We start from the raw sequence: 13,048 nt of genomic DNA on the forward strand, positions 1-13,048 counted from the left end.
TGAGTATGCTAACCCTCCCCCCTTCTCTCCCTAACTATAACCCTATGTTCCTGTATCCTAACCCTAACACCCCCCATCCTAACCCTCCCCATTAGTTCCTAAACCTAACCATCCCTCCTTGGTGCCTGAAACTAACTTTCCCGCTTTAGTGCCTAACCCATATTTGCCGACAATCAGCTCCAGCCTTCCGGGAGGGAGCTGATTCTTGGCTAACAGCGGGGGCGGGGAGGGCCATTGTGGTGGAGCCAGGGGAGGGCCGGCCATTGGGTCACATTGAGGGGCGGACCCGGGGGCGGGACTGCACGATTGCTTCATCGTGGCTCCGCCCCTCTTCACAATGCTGTTATTTTTGGCATTGTGAAGCAGGGGGCGGGGCCACGATGATGCAATTCAGCGCGAATTGCGTCACTGCCCCCCGCTGCGGGGTTTCTAGTTTTTTCAGGGGGAGGGCAGGACGGCCGCAGGCTTCCGGGAGGCTTGCCTGCCTTTCCGGGGGGCCAGGGGCGGCACCCAAAAATCGGGAGGCTCCTGGCCAAATCGGGAAGGTAGGCAAGCCTGGCCTAACCCTCACTCCACCACCGTTGGTGCTAAAACCTAACCCTCCCGGTCCGTAGCCTAATCCTAACCTCTCTCCCCCGTAGCCTAACTCTGACCCTCCTATGTTGCCTAAACCTAACCCCCCCCCAGCGGCTAACACCATCTGAACTGGAGTCGAGATTCCACCGTTAGTGTTCTGTCCCAGGTCGGGATTCCGGCACCGGGATTTCAACAGCTGGCATTCCGGCTATTAAGTAGGTGTAATAACTACCTCCCATCTTGCCACTGTTGCAATGTGTGCAATTGAAAAGTACAGTGCCAGCTGAAACCTGTAGCTGCCAGCGTGGGCACAAATGATGGGTCTAGTTCGTCTTAAAAAAACGAAAACAGATGATTGGGGCCCAGGGGCAGACAGCCCAAGGACGATGTGTAGCAGGTGTTCAAGAGAAGTAGGTAATGAGAACAGGAGGGAGGAGGACCCTGCTCATGCAGCTTACAGTCTAGAGGGAAGGGGGAGACAAACGGAAGACATAAGGAGTGAGCCAGTGGGAGCTAAGGGCAGGAGCAAGGGTGAGAGAATTGGAGAGTGAAATGGGTGTGGTAGACCATCTGGTGATATGGTTAAGTGGTGGATGGATATACTTTTGTGAACAGGTGGGTTCACAACAGCACGCCCTTTACCTATAGCAGCCAATCAGATCCAAGCAAGCATGTAAGCAGCCAAATGATTGGTTCCTCCAGCTAAGAATACTATAACGTCACTAAGTGCTCCACACACACTGAAAATTGGGTCTCATGGTGCCACTAGTCCTGACCAGCCCTAGACTGGCTTATGAACAGTAAATCTGGAATGCTGACTGGCGCTGAGTAGTTTTTAAAAAAAAAATAATAGAGAGTTTGAAATCTTCTAGCAGTCACATCAGCCTTCCAGGCAAATGCCCAATTATCTATCAGACTCCTTGTCAGGATGTGAGGTCTTCAGGCCCCTAGTATCAACAACACTAAGCTTTATGCCCTCTTAAATAAATTAGAAGCAAAATGGTGCAGAAATTGGAAGTTGATATAAGTATGTGTATATACGTTTATGACTTTATGAGAACCATTGCAATAACAATTGATCCTTATTTTCATTCATACTTTATTGCAGATCATGCTTATATAATGCCATTTAAATTCTATTTATAAACCAACATCAGATCCTAATCTGTACAATAATTTAAAGATGGCTGTCATGTTTTTGTCATGCGTAGTGGGAGCTGGGGAGTGCTGCAGGCCTCGGCAACATGACAGCCAATAGGAGAACCCGTTTCAAAAGAAGTATGTGGGATGAGGGTGGGGACCAAGGCAGGGACAGACCCGAACCCAAAACTGCAAGTTTTTGCATTATTTTGCTTCCAATTTCTATGCACAAATCTATCAGTTCCTCATGTACCATGTATATACATATAGGAGCCTCTTCTATTGCACCATAAATATCACCTTTTATTTAAACTTTCTAGGGTGATTTTACATACAGGGGCCAATACTGAGTTAAACGTCAGCCCATTTGTTGAGGGCATCGTGCATGGTTTCAGACTGCATATGCCCTGGACCCCAGCTGATGCAAGTACAAGGGGTCTATTTACTAAGCAGGGTTAGGAGACAGAGTGAAAAGTGATAAGAAAGTGATAAGGTGCCAGCCAATCAGCTCCCAACTGTTATCTCACAGGCTGTGTTTGAAAAATTACAGTTAGGAGCTGATTGGCTGGCACCTTATCACTTTCTTATCACTCTGTCTCCTAACCCTGCTTAGTAAATAGATCCCCAAGTGTCATACTCATCTCCACTTATGACTGAAGCGGCCTAACTGGGCTGTGATGGGACCTTCTCATGTAGTCAGTTTTCAGCTAGGACGTGTCGGCAACAACGGCGGGCCATGCAGAGGTGTCTGTAAACATAAATACGCCTGATTTCAGACATATATTTAGCATAGGGCTGGTGCATGTGGTGATGATAATGATGGATGAAACCAACCATAGGGATATGGGCGGTCGGCTCTCAAAGTTGCCTAGATCTCTTGATATCAGCTTGGGTTTGCCTTTAAAATGATCGAGGCTTTAAAAATACTGGAATACCCGCAGGAGTACTCGCAGCAGCTGGAAGCCGAACACAATTGCATAAGGCCCCATGTGTCTTGTCGGTGATATGGCCCAAGTGCTATACTATTACAGATGTAGCCTCATATACCTAGCATCCAAATGGCGCGAGACGGTCATTCCGAGTGAAGTAGCGTACCATATATTTCTTTAAATTTTGGGACTTATTCGCATCGCAGATGAAGTGAAACACACCTCACAGTGTACCAGTGGCGCCAGGCTGCGACTTCAACTGCACAGGAATTCGTTTTTGACACAAAGTCGCAGATGAAACGCAATGGAACTTGGCGTGAGAAAAAGCCGCGGCTGCCGCAACGTAGCACTTCCTATACAGACTCAGGCTCAGTCATGCACAGATGTACAAATGTCGCACATCAAATACATATCTGGACATTTAATTCTTTTTGCAGTGGTTCGGTGTCTGTTGCTGAGTCTTCTCCAGCCTCTTTCATGCCAGGCCCACTACTTTGCAGGCTCTGCTAGGCCTGTTGAATCAGAAGAACCCAGACCTGCAGCTTCATCAGCAAGCCCACTGCTACACCTGAAGCTGGGACGCTGCATGTTTGTACAAAACGCAGAGACATAAAGACGGGAATCATAACTTCTGCTCGCTGAGGCCTTAATCACACTGCAGCGAGAGGAACATGATTACTGGATTGTGCTCGGCTGACACACACAAAGAGGGTGATTTAAATATCCAGAATTGCTCCAGCAAATGAATATAATTTGTGTTGAGCTCATCACTGGAATCCTTCAGCCCACAGTAAAGGCCCCGCGTATCTGGCGCCTGGCGCAGATGATTCCAGGCCACCGCCAGAGAGGCAGTTGGACAGAGCACAAGTTGGGTAAAAACTTAATGAGAATCATGCGGCCACGACACATTTAAATAATCCTCGCATTATGCATCGGTGTCTTAAACGGGAATGATGAAGGAGAAGAATAGAGGAACCCACCGACTCCTCAATCCCCATAAATCATGTGATTTATATGTTCCGATAGTATTAATGTATAAAGCCACATTCATTAGATTTTCATTACACGTCCGTCTTTTGAAGACTGTATAAAGGGTTTTATTTATCTGGGAGGGGGGGAAGGGGGGATGTTATTATTACATGCAATATATCTTTCCAAGTGACAGTTTGTCTTTTGCTTTCGGAATCTGCTCATTTTTATGCTCGGCTTAATAACCGGTACAATATGTTTAGCATCAGAACAATTTGATTCAGTCTCTAATTGCAACAAGAAATCAGCATTCACTGCGTGCTGGTTATTTAAAATTGGAATGCTCTGTACGATCTTATTACAGCGAGCTGTTTCCTATAGAAAAGACCTCAGCTACAGTATGAGATCTCTTCCAAGGGGGTAGCAAGGAGAGACAGAAATATATGTGTCATTCTGTAACGTTAGCTGCTGCCCAGTATAAGACTATACAGTAACATCAAACACTGATTCCTATATCTCTCCAAAATTTAGACGAAGCGACGTCAGATTTTAGATTTCGGATTTCGGCCACCCAAGGAAGCTTTCGTTTCGGCCATTCCTAAGAGCAACAGAGCAAGAGAACTGCAGGACCCCAATCCATACTTGCCTACTCTCCCTAGACTCCCGAAAATCGGGTGCCGCTCCCAGCACCTCGGAAGAACGGGCGAGTCCACTGGATTATCCGCTGGCCACCTGTGCCCACACGTGAAAGTGGGCAATTCGGAGAGGGGCGATGACACGATTCACGCTGAATTTTGTCATCAAAGCCCCGCCCCCTGCTATGTAATGCCAGTTATATCGCCATTATAAAGCAGGGGTGGGGCAGTGATTACACAATAGCGCTGGCATGCCCCCTCTCCGCCCATTTAAGCTGACCTCCACCCTCCCTGCTGCACCGACCTGGCAGCCTCCTCTGTCGGTAAGTATGCCCCTATCTCCTGCACATCCCACCTGTGCAAATGTAATCCACCGGCAAGTGTGCGCTAAAGCATGGTTGTAGCTGAAGAGTGGCTAATTTATGGATTCATTTTACTTTAAAAAAAAAATCACCTAATAGCTTTTTTATTTACGCAAAAGGTATATATATATATATATATATATATATATATATTATATATATATATAGAGAGAGAGAGAGAGAGGGAGCAAGGGAGAAATTGCCCATGTCTAGCAACCAATCAGCTTCTAGCTTTCATTTTATAGAGTGGACTAAATCATACATGCCAACTCTCCCGAAAATCGCAGGAGGCTCTCGATTTTTCGTGTAGCCCCCCCATCACTCCCGGAAGAGTAGGCATAGCTCCCGCATCCCGTCCACCTCCTAGTGAAGTGGGCAGGATGGGGAGACTTTAAGGGGAATTTGCGGGTCCGTGGGTAAGGGGCGGGGTAAAAATTATACCAATCGCGTCATTTAGCCCCGCCTCCTACCCACGGACCCGCAAATCGCTGCATTTCCCTGTGTTGGGACGAGGCCTAATTACGTATGCAGCCCGGCCCAGGGAGACCAACCTCCAGAACGTACAGAGGGACCAGTGGTGGTGGATTCCAGTGGGGACGAATTAATACTCTGTGAGGATGAGGATGAGGACAACACTGAAGAGGGTGAGGAATCGGTGAATGAGGAGGATGAGGACGACATCTTGCCTCCATTTGTGCAGGGCCAGATTAATTGCCAGCTTGTTTTGTGGGGGCCCAAACGAACCAATCATTTCAGCCACAGTCGTGTGGCAGACCCTGGCGCTGAAATGATTGGTTTGTTAAAGCGTGCATGTCCTGGTTATACAACATAAGGGTGGGTGGGAGGGCCCAAGGACAATTCCACCTTGCACATCTTTTTTTCTTTGCATTATGTACAGTTTGGGGCCTAGTTTTTCAAACTGCCATCCTGTCTGCCACTGCAGTGCCACTCCTAGATGGGTCACGTGTTTGTGCCGCCCACTCGTGTCGCTTAGCATAGTCATCCAGCTACCTCGGTGCAACCTTTTGGACATAAAAACACTATTGTGAGGTGTGAGGTATTCAGAATAGACTGGAAATGAGTGGAAATGAAGGTTATTGAGGTTAATAATAGCATAGGAGCAGAAAAACCTACAAATTCTGTGATTTTAGCTGTTTTTATGCTTTTTTTAAAAAAAATACAGATCCAAAACACAAAACCCAGAACCCAAAACACGGAAGGGTGGTTTTGGCAAAACCAATCCAGATCCAAAACAAGAAAAAAGATCCAGATCCAAAACCAAAACACAAAACACGAAAAGTGGCCGGTGCACACCCCTACTATGTACCAAACTAAAAATAAATGTAGCTTTATGGAGTTTGGTTAGTGCCAACTTTATCTTTATGGCTAAGGAAGCATTTTCCGGAGGGAAGGAACTTACAGTAACTGACACTTGTGCGCATGAATCTTAGGAGGAGTCTTTCGATATGCCCAGGGTGTAACTCGCAGGTTCAATAATTGTGGTAATCACTGCAAGTTAATTTTAATACATAGAGCCGTATTCAGTTTGAGCGGACCCGCGATACTTATTCGCCTCACCGGACTTTTCGCCTACTTCACTTGTTTTGCAGGCGGAAAAGTATCGCGCGCGTGCCCGCGTATCGCCGTATTCTATTTGAAAGTAGGCAAAAACAAGCGGAACTTAAACAAGTGGAAAGTACTGTCAGATTTGGGGAAATCAACCTGACACCCCCGAAAAGATGCACTGACATGGGGGTTAGCTATGGTTACTTGAAAATGGGGGCCAGCATATTTTAAAGTTGCTGAAGTTAAGTTTAAAAAATCGTGAAAAGTCCACCTGCCGCAAGCCCCTGCAATGGAAAAAACACCAGGGGTATACTTGGCCCCCCCCCCCCAGAGTCAAGTTCATTAGTTTTTAACTTTGTCCCAAAACATTTTTTTTTTGCCCCCAAATTCAAAGTGATTTTTTTGGGTGTTCTTAATTTTTTGTATTTTTTTTACACAGTTTACCTTTGGGGGGACTGTCTGAAGGCTGCAGGGGGTTTCCTGCAACGTTGCACCCCAAAACCCCAATCCTGCACTTTTTTCCGCCTATTACATTGCATTGACTTTCCGCCTAGGCGAAAAGTCTTCCAAACTGAATACGGAGTAAAGTCAAAACAGGCGTAAATGACGTTATCGGCGATACTGTCGTCTAAAACTAGAGATGTGCGCTGCTGCCCCCCCCCGTTTTGGTTTTGGATCTGGATTCATCTTCAAGCTTGGGTTTTGCAAAACCACCCTCAAGTGTTTTGGTTACGGATCTGGATTTTTAAAAAACATGATAAAATGTTTTTAAAAACGACTAAAATCAGGTAATTTTTACAATCCAAAACCTGAAATTCGGATTTAAAATCCGAATTCCGAACCGCTGGAATATCAGAGCCACGACTCGGATTTATCCGGATCTCCTCGGAAGATTAGAATCGCGACCCGGATCTATCCGGATTCACAAAATTTGGGTGGTTTGGGATTTCAGGATCACCGAACCGCACATCTCTATTTAAAATGAAAAAGTCCGTCACAATACACACTGAAAAAAAAAAATTGCTACACTTCCGCGATTTTTAATACATAGGCTCCTAACGCATGCCGTCTGCAACCTCTGAATGTATTTCAGACAGCTCAAACTCCTATAGAAACTATTAAAATATTTGTGTTTACCGTTCTCCACTTTATATGTTATTATTTAATTTCCGTGTAAAGCAATCGCCGCGTTCCAGCTCCCCAGTAGCAGCGAGAGAGTCAATTCCAGAATTCCAGGCACAGCAAGGGTTTTTTTTTTTCTACTTTTTTAGTTGTTTTGCAAGCAGTTGCAAATACTCGTTTTTAAACATCTTACGCTAATAAGTGTAACATCAGGTAAGAATTAAACCTAATTGTAGTCTAGTGCCAGAGAAAAACACAGTGTGATGACAAGGTACTGCCCTTGGTTTTCACAGGTTTGTAGTGCAACTATTAAAAACAAGCTAACAGCATCCTCTTGTATTCCAGCAGAAAACACAATATACCTTAATTAGCCCATAAGAAGCAGTACAAAAGCCACATAATAATAGCAACATTGATTGGAGCTACTCCAGAAGCCGCGCAAGCTCCCCCTTCATATACTGCTAGTGGGAAAATAGTGAGGAGAGTGTATTACCTTACGTTATCGCTAGTGACATTTCTCCTGTTCTACAAAAAACTCTACATTATATCTCTAATGAGTGTCTCAGTACAGTGACAACAGCAACGACGACGGAAATTTATGCGGGGATAATAAATGTTAAATGTAAAAGCAGTCGACTAAAAAAATATATATATATTTAGAAGCTGCAATTTTTTTTTTTTTATTACAGGTCTGGAAGTGAATATAGCCCTCCCGGTAGAAAAAGGGCAAATTGGTAACAAAAGAACCCTACTGAAAACAATGGAATCACTAGAAGTGGGCCAAGGTGCAGCAGAATTCTGTGCAAATCTAATTTTGCAGCAGGGCAGGTCGTTTCAGAGAAATGCAAATTTCCAGTGATTCAGTCTGTGATGCAACCAAGGCTATTTTTTAGCAGGAACAATCAGGAACCTCTTATTAATTATGATGTAATGTCCTGGGCCAAAATGTATTTTCCATAAGATAAGTTTTATTTTAAAGTCCCTTTTGAGTGCCTTATTTTCTAATACTATATATATATATGTATAAATAATATATATGTAATTGTCTTCCTATAGCTCCATCCCCAGCAGCCCCACCCACAGCTCCATCCCCAGCAGCCCTACCCACAGTTTTTAGAAAAATAGCCCCGGATGCAACTATTCCACAAGAAGTTCCAAAAATGTTGTTAATTTGACTAAATTTTACTTGAGACTCAGGAGTCTATTTACTAAGCAGTGTTAGGAGACAGAGTGAAAAGTGATAAGAAAGTGATAAGGTGCCAGCCAATCAGCTACTAACTGTCATCTCACAGGCTGTGTTTGAAAAATGACAGTTGGGAGCTGATTGGCTGGCACCTTATCACTTTTCACTCTGTCTCCTAACACTGTAGACCCCACAATATGTGACACTTAACCTCATGTGTTTTCCTACAGATTGCAGGCTTACAAGCAGCATCCTCTTCTTGCTTTGTCTGTCTGTGAATCCTTTGTTCCTTGGGATGGGGGAAGTAGTCTGTCAATTTTTAATGTTGTCGACAGTTAACATGTGGATGTTATTTGGAGCATTATATAACTGTGTTGGTAGTATACCTTTAAACATGATGCTTAACAATGATTAAAGTTATAATACCGACACAGTTATAAACCATTAAAAAACATTACAAACGTGTTGGCATTGACCCATCGATATAAGGCTACTGACATGCTGACTGTCTATGAATATGTATGTATCTACCTGGCGTGGCTGGTGGGTAATTTCCATTACCCTAAGCTGTGTGATGGAGAACATCAGTTTCTTTGACTGAAATTGATTAATTTGTGAATATGCACCTTGAGATAAAGTTTATTTACTGTATGTGTACAAGTGTAACTGTTTTACTACTAAGGCCCGAATTCAATTTGGAGCAAAAAGTCCGTGGCAGGACTTTTCGCCGTCTTCGGAGGTTTTGCCGTAGAAATGTTATCGCGCGCGTCCCCGCTTATCCCCGTATTCAAGTACAAATCGGCGAAAACGGGACCCGGCGAAAACTAAATCGGTGAAAAGTCCTGTAATTTTTGGGGAAATCAGCCTGACCCCCCCCCCCCCCAAAGATGCTCTGACATGGGGGTTAACTTTGGGGACCTCCAAATAGCCCTGCTAAAGGTATGTGGGGTCTTTAAACAGTCTCAATAGGTGCTGTTTTGCGTTTTTAAGAAGGTGGTGAAGAATAGCATTTAGGAGGATTTTTTTGCCAAAATAAATAGCCCCATCAAATGGGTGCTAGCATATTTTCAAATTGCTAATATGAAGTTTTAAAAAACGTGAAAAATCCACCTGCCAAAAGAATATTTTCCTCAATTTAGGCAATTGGACACCCCAAAAAGGGGTTGGGTACGGGATGCCAGCGCTCGGGATCCTGGCAGTCAAAATCCTGATGCCATTATCCCAACAGGGTTAGGATACAAACACCTGTTGGCAGGGGGTAACTAGATATTTGAAGGCCCCATAGCAAAAGTTTGTAAGGGCCCCTATGTACCACCCAATGGTTAAAAGTGCGTAAAGCACATGTAACTTTGACAAGGAAGATGGGCCCCCCTAAGCTTTGGGCCTCATAGCAGCTGCATCCTCTTGCACCTATGGTAGATAAGCCCATGCCTGTCGGTAGGTATCCTACCCCTACCCATAGCCATAACCCTCACTATCCGCACCCCGAACCGAACCTCCTCCCATAGTGCCTAACCCTAACCCTCCCAGCCTAGTGGCTAACCCTAACCCTCCACCCTTATTGTCTAACCCTAACTCTCCCCCTAACCCCACTACTTAACTTTGGGATGCCAGTGCCAGGATTCTGACAGGTGTCGGTATTCTGGCGCTGGTATTCTAAGCACCGGCATCCCCTTTTCCAGGATATTGACCGCATCCCCCAAAAAGGGCGGGTCATGTGTAAAAAGGAGGCTATTTTCTAAAGTGTATTTAAAAATAATTTTTTAGTAGTATTTCAAAATAAAAATACTTTGAAAATCCCAAATTTTAAGAGAAACTGTACACCAGGCTTGTCCAACCCGCGACCCGCGGGCCGCATGCGGCCCAGGTCGGCTCGTAATGCGGCCCGCATACCTCTCAAGTGTCCCGGATTCAGCGGGACATTCACGATATGTCCCGCTGTTCCGGGATTGCTCACTATATTCCCGGCGCCCCCAGACCACGCCCCCACGCTCTCCTTCATTCACTGTGCCGCCAGCGTAATCACCAGTGGCGGGCTGGGCTGGGGGGCAGGGTGCCATGTGCCCCCCGGGCCGCAGCGTCATGCGGGCCGCGGGCCGGTGCAGTCTGTGTCACTGTGACACAGACTGCACCGCGTGTGTAGCGCTGACCGGACGGAGTCCGGTCAGCGCTACACAGCACAAACACACAGCCGCCGGAGCCGGCAGCTTTGTGTTTGCTGTAATCAGCAGCCGCTGAGAGTCTGTCAGACTCTCTGCGGCTGCCGCTGCTCCCACTGCGGGAGCCATCTTCCGGCTCCCGCAGTGGGTAATGGGAGAGCCATCGTCATGACGACGTCTCTCCCATAATGCAAAGCGGCCAGAGGAGCCGGTGGAAGCGTCGGGACCAGGAGCGGGAGTTTCAGGTATGTGTTTTTTTAATTTTTTTTTTATTAAGTCTCTCTCTACTAGGGGGGGGATTACTATGGGGGCACTACCAAGGGGGGGATTACTATGGGGGCACTACCAAGGGGGGGGATTACTATGGGGGCACTACCAAGGGGGGGATTACTGTGGGGGCACTACCAAGGGGGGGTTACTGTGGGGGCACTACCAAGGGGGGGATTACTATGGGGGCACTACCAAGGGGGGGGATTACTATGGGGGCACTACCAAGGGGGGGGTTACTATGGGGGCACTACCAAGGGGGGGGATTACTATGGGGGCACTACCAAGGGGGGGGATTACTATGGGGGCACTACCAAGGGGGGGATTACTGTGGGGGCACTACCAAGGGGGGGGTTACTGTGGGGGCACTACCAAGGGGGGGATTACTATGGGGGCACTACCAAGGGGGGGATTACTATGGGGGCACTACCAAGGGGGGGTTACTATGGGGGCACTACCAAGGGGGGGATTACTATGGGGGCACTACCAAGGGGGGGGATTACTATGGGGGCACTACCAAGGGGGGGTTTACTATGGGGGCACTACCAAGGGGGGGGATTACTATGGGGGCACTACCAAGGGGGGGGGATTACTATGGGGGCACTACCAAGGGGGGGGGATTACTATGGGGGCACTACCAAGGGGGGGATTACTATGGGGGCACTACCAGGGGGGGATTACTATGGGGGCACTACCAGGGGGGGATTACTATGGGGGCACTACCAGGGGGGGATTTCTATGGTGGCACTACCAGGGGGGGATTACTACTGGGGGCACTACCAGGGGGGTGGATTACTATGGGGGCACTACAAGGGGGGGGACTACTACTACTGGGGGCACTACAAAGGGGGGACTACTACTACGTTACTATTATTTTATTTTATGTGCGGCCCAAACCAAGTTTTCATCTTCTAATGTGGCCCAGGGAAGGAGAAAGGTTGGACTCCCCAGCTGTACACCGTGATCGCTAAACAGCAAACCTCAAGCGCAAATGTTGAACCTCTATGGGGAACGGTCCTTCGACCACAAGACAAAAATTCTCATTCTCAAAATCGAATCGGAGGTTTACTGAAGAATGCACCACAAACATTTTTGTGGCCACCTCACTGACACTGGATTGAATTTGAAATCGGTTGAAAAAAATAAAAAATTCACACATCTCTAGAGATAAGTAACTGGTATTCTCTCCAGTGGGCTCCTTCTAATCTCAAGGCTTCTTTAAACTTCACTGTGTGATAAAAACGTCTGATGTGTAATAGTATTTGTTTAAAATGAGAAAAGAACAAGAATTGAGGATATTTAGAGCATCTAATATGCTGGGAAAAAAAAAAAAAAACATAAGAAAAGTAACCTGTGAATTAATGAACTGAAAAGTTTTTCTTATGGTGACTTCTAAGGGGAAGACGATTTTCCTCCCTGTGTAGTAAAGCCATTAGGCGATGCCCTAGTGTTTTTGACGCGGAGCGTTTAAAAGGTCTCTCATTGATCTGATTCCGGCATGACAGCTGGACGATCAGCTAGACAGAGTCGCAGAATAAAAAAATAATCAATCCGTGAAGAGAATTCCCCCCGGGAACCCTGTGAACCTGCTCTGGTATAAATTTAGATAAAAAATTAGTAGAGTTTGAAATAAAAAGTACCAATGATCCTCTCCTTTAAAAATAAATCAATGGCAGCACCTGAACATCTTCCGCCCAATCGAAAAAAGGTTTATGCTTCGACCTTTCACTCCAAATATTACATTTATGTCAGCTGGTGAGAGGCCAGTAAGCCGCCATCCCACAGAAACTCGCAAACGCGCTTGTGTTCTGTGTTGGACAAATGGATGTTGTATCCCCCTGGGACTTGATAAGCCATTTGTCTACTTTTCTGATTTATAAAAAAAAGTACATTTTAAAGATTTATTCGTCTTCTTTTTAAACTTGAATTTATACAGCGATGAGTCTCCCTGCTAACACGCACCCTGTCTGAGTGCTTAACCCTATCCTGTCAAACGGGGTTAACCCAAAGTAAAACGTCTAGCGACTTCTAAAGCTGAAAAGTTCAATGTTTCCTACTGGAGGCAGAGCAATGAATCTCTTAGGGTCCTATTTACTACAACCCGCATTTAAAATGCGTTTGTAGAGTGAATTTAGGAAAT

Source organism: Taudactylus pleione, unplaced genomic scaffold (genome assembly GCF_031769625.1).
Source record: "Taudactylus pleione unplaced genomic scaffold, aTauple2 ptg001623l, whole genome shotgun sequence".
Classification (NCBI taxonomy): domain Eukaryota; kingdom Metazoa; phylum Chordata; class Amphibia; order Anura; family Myobatrachidae; genus Taudactylus; species Taudactylus pleione.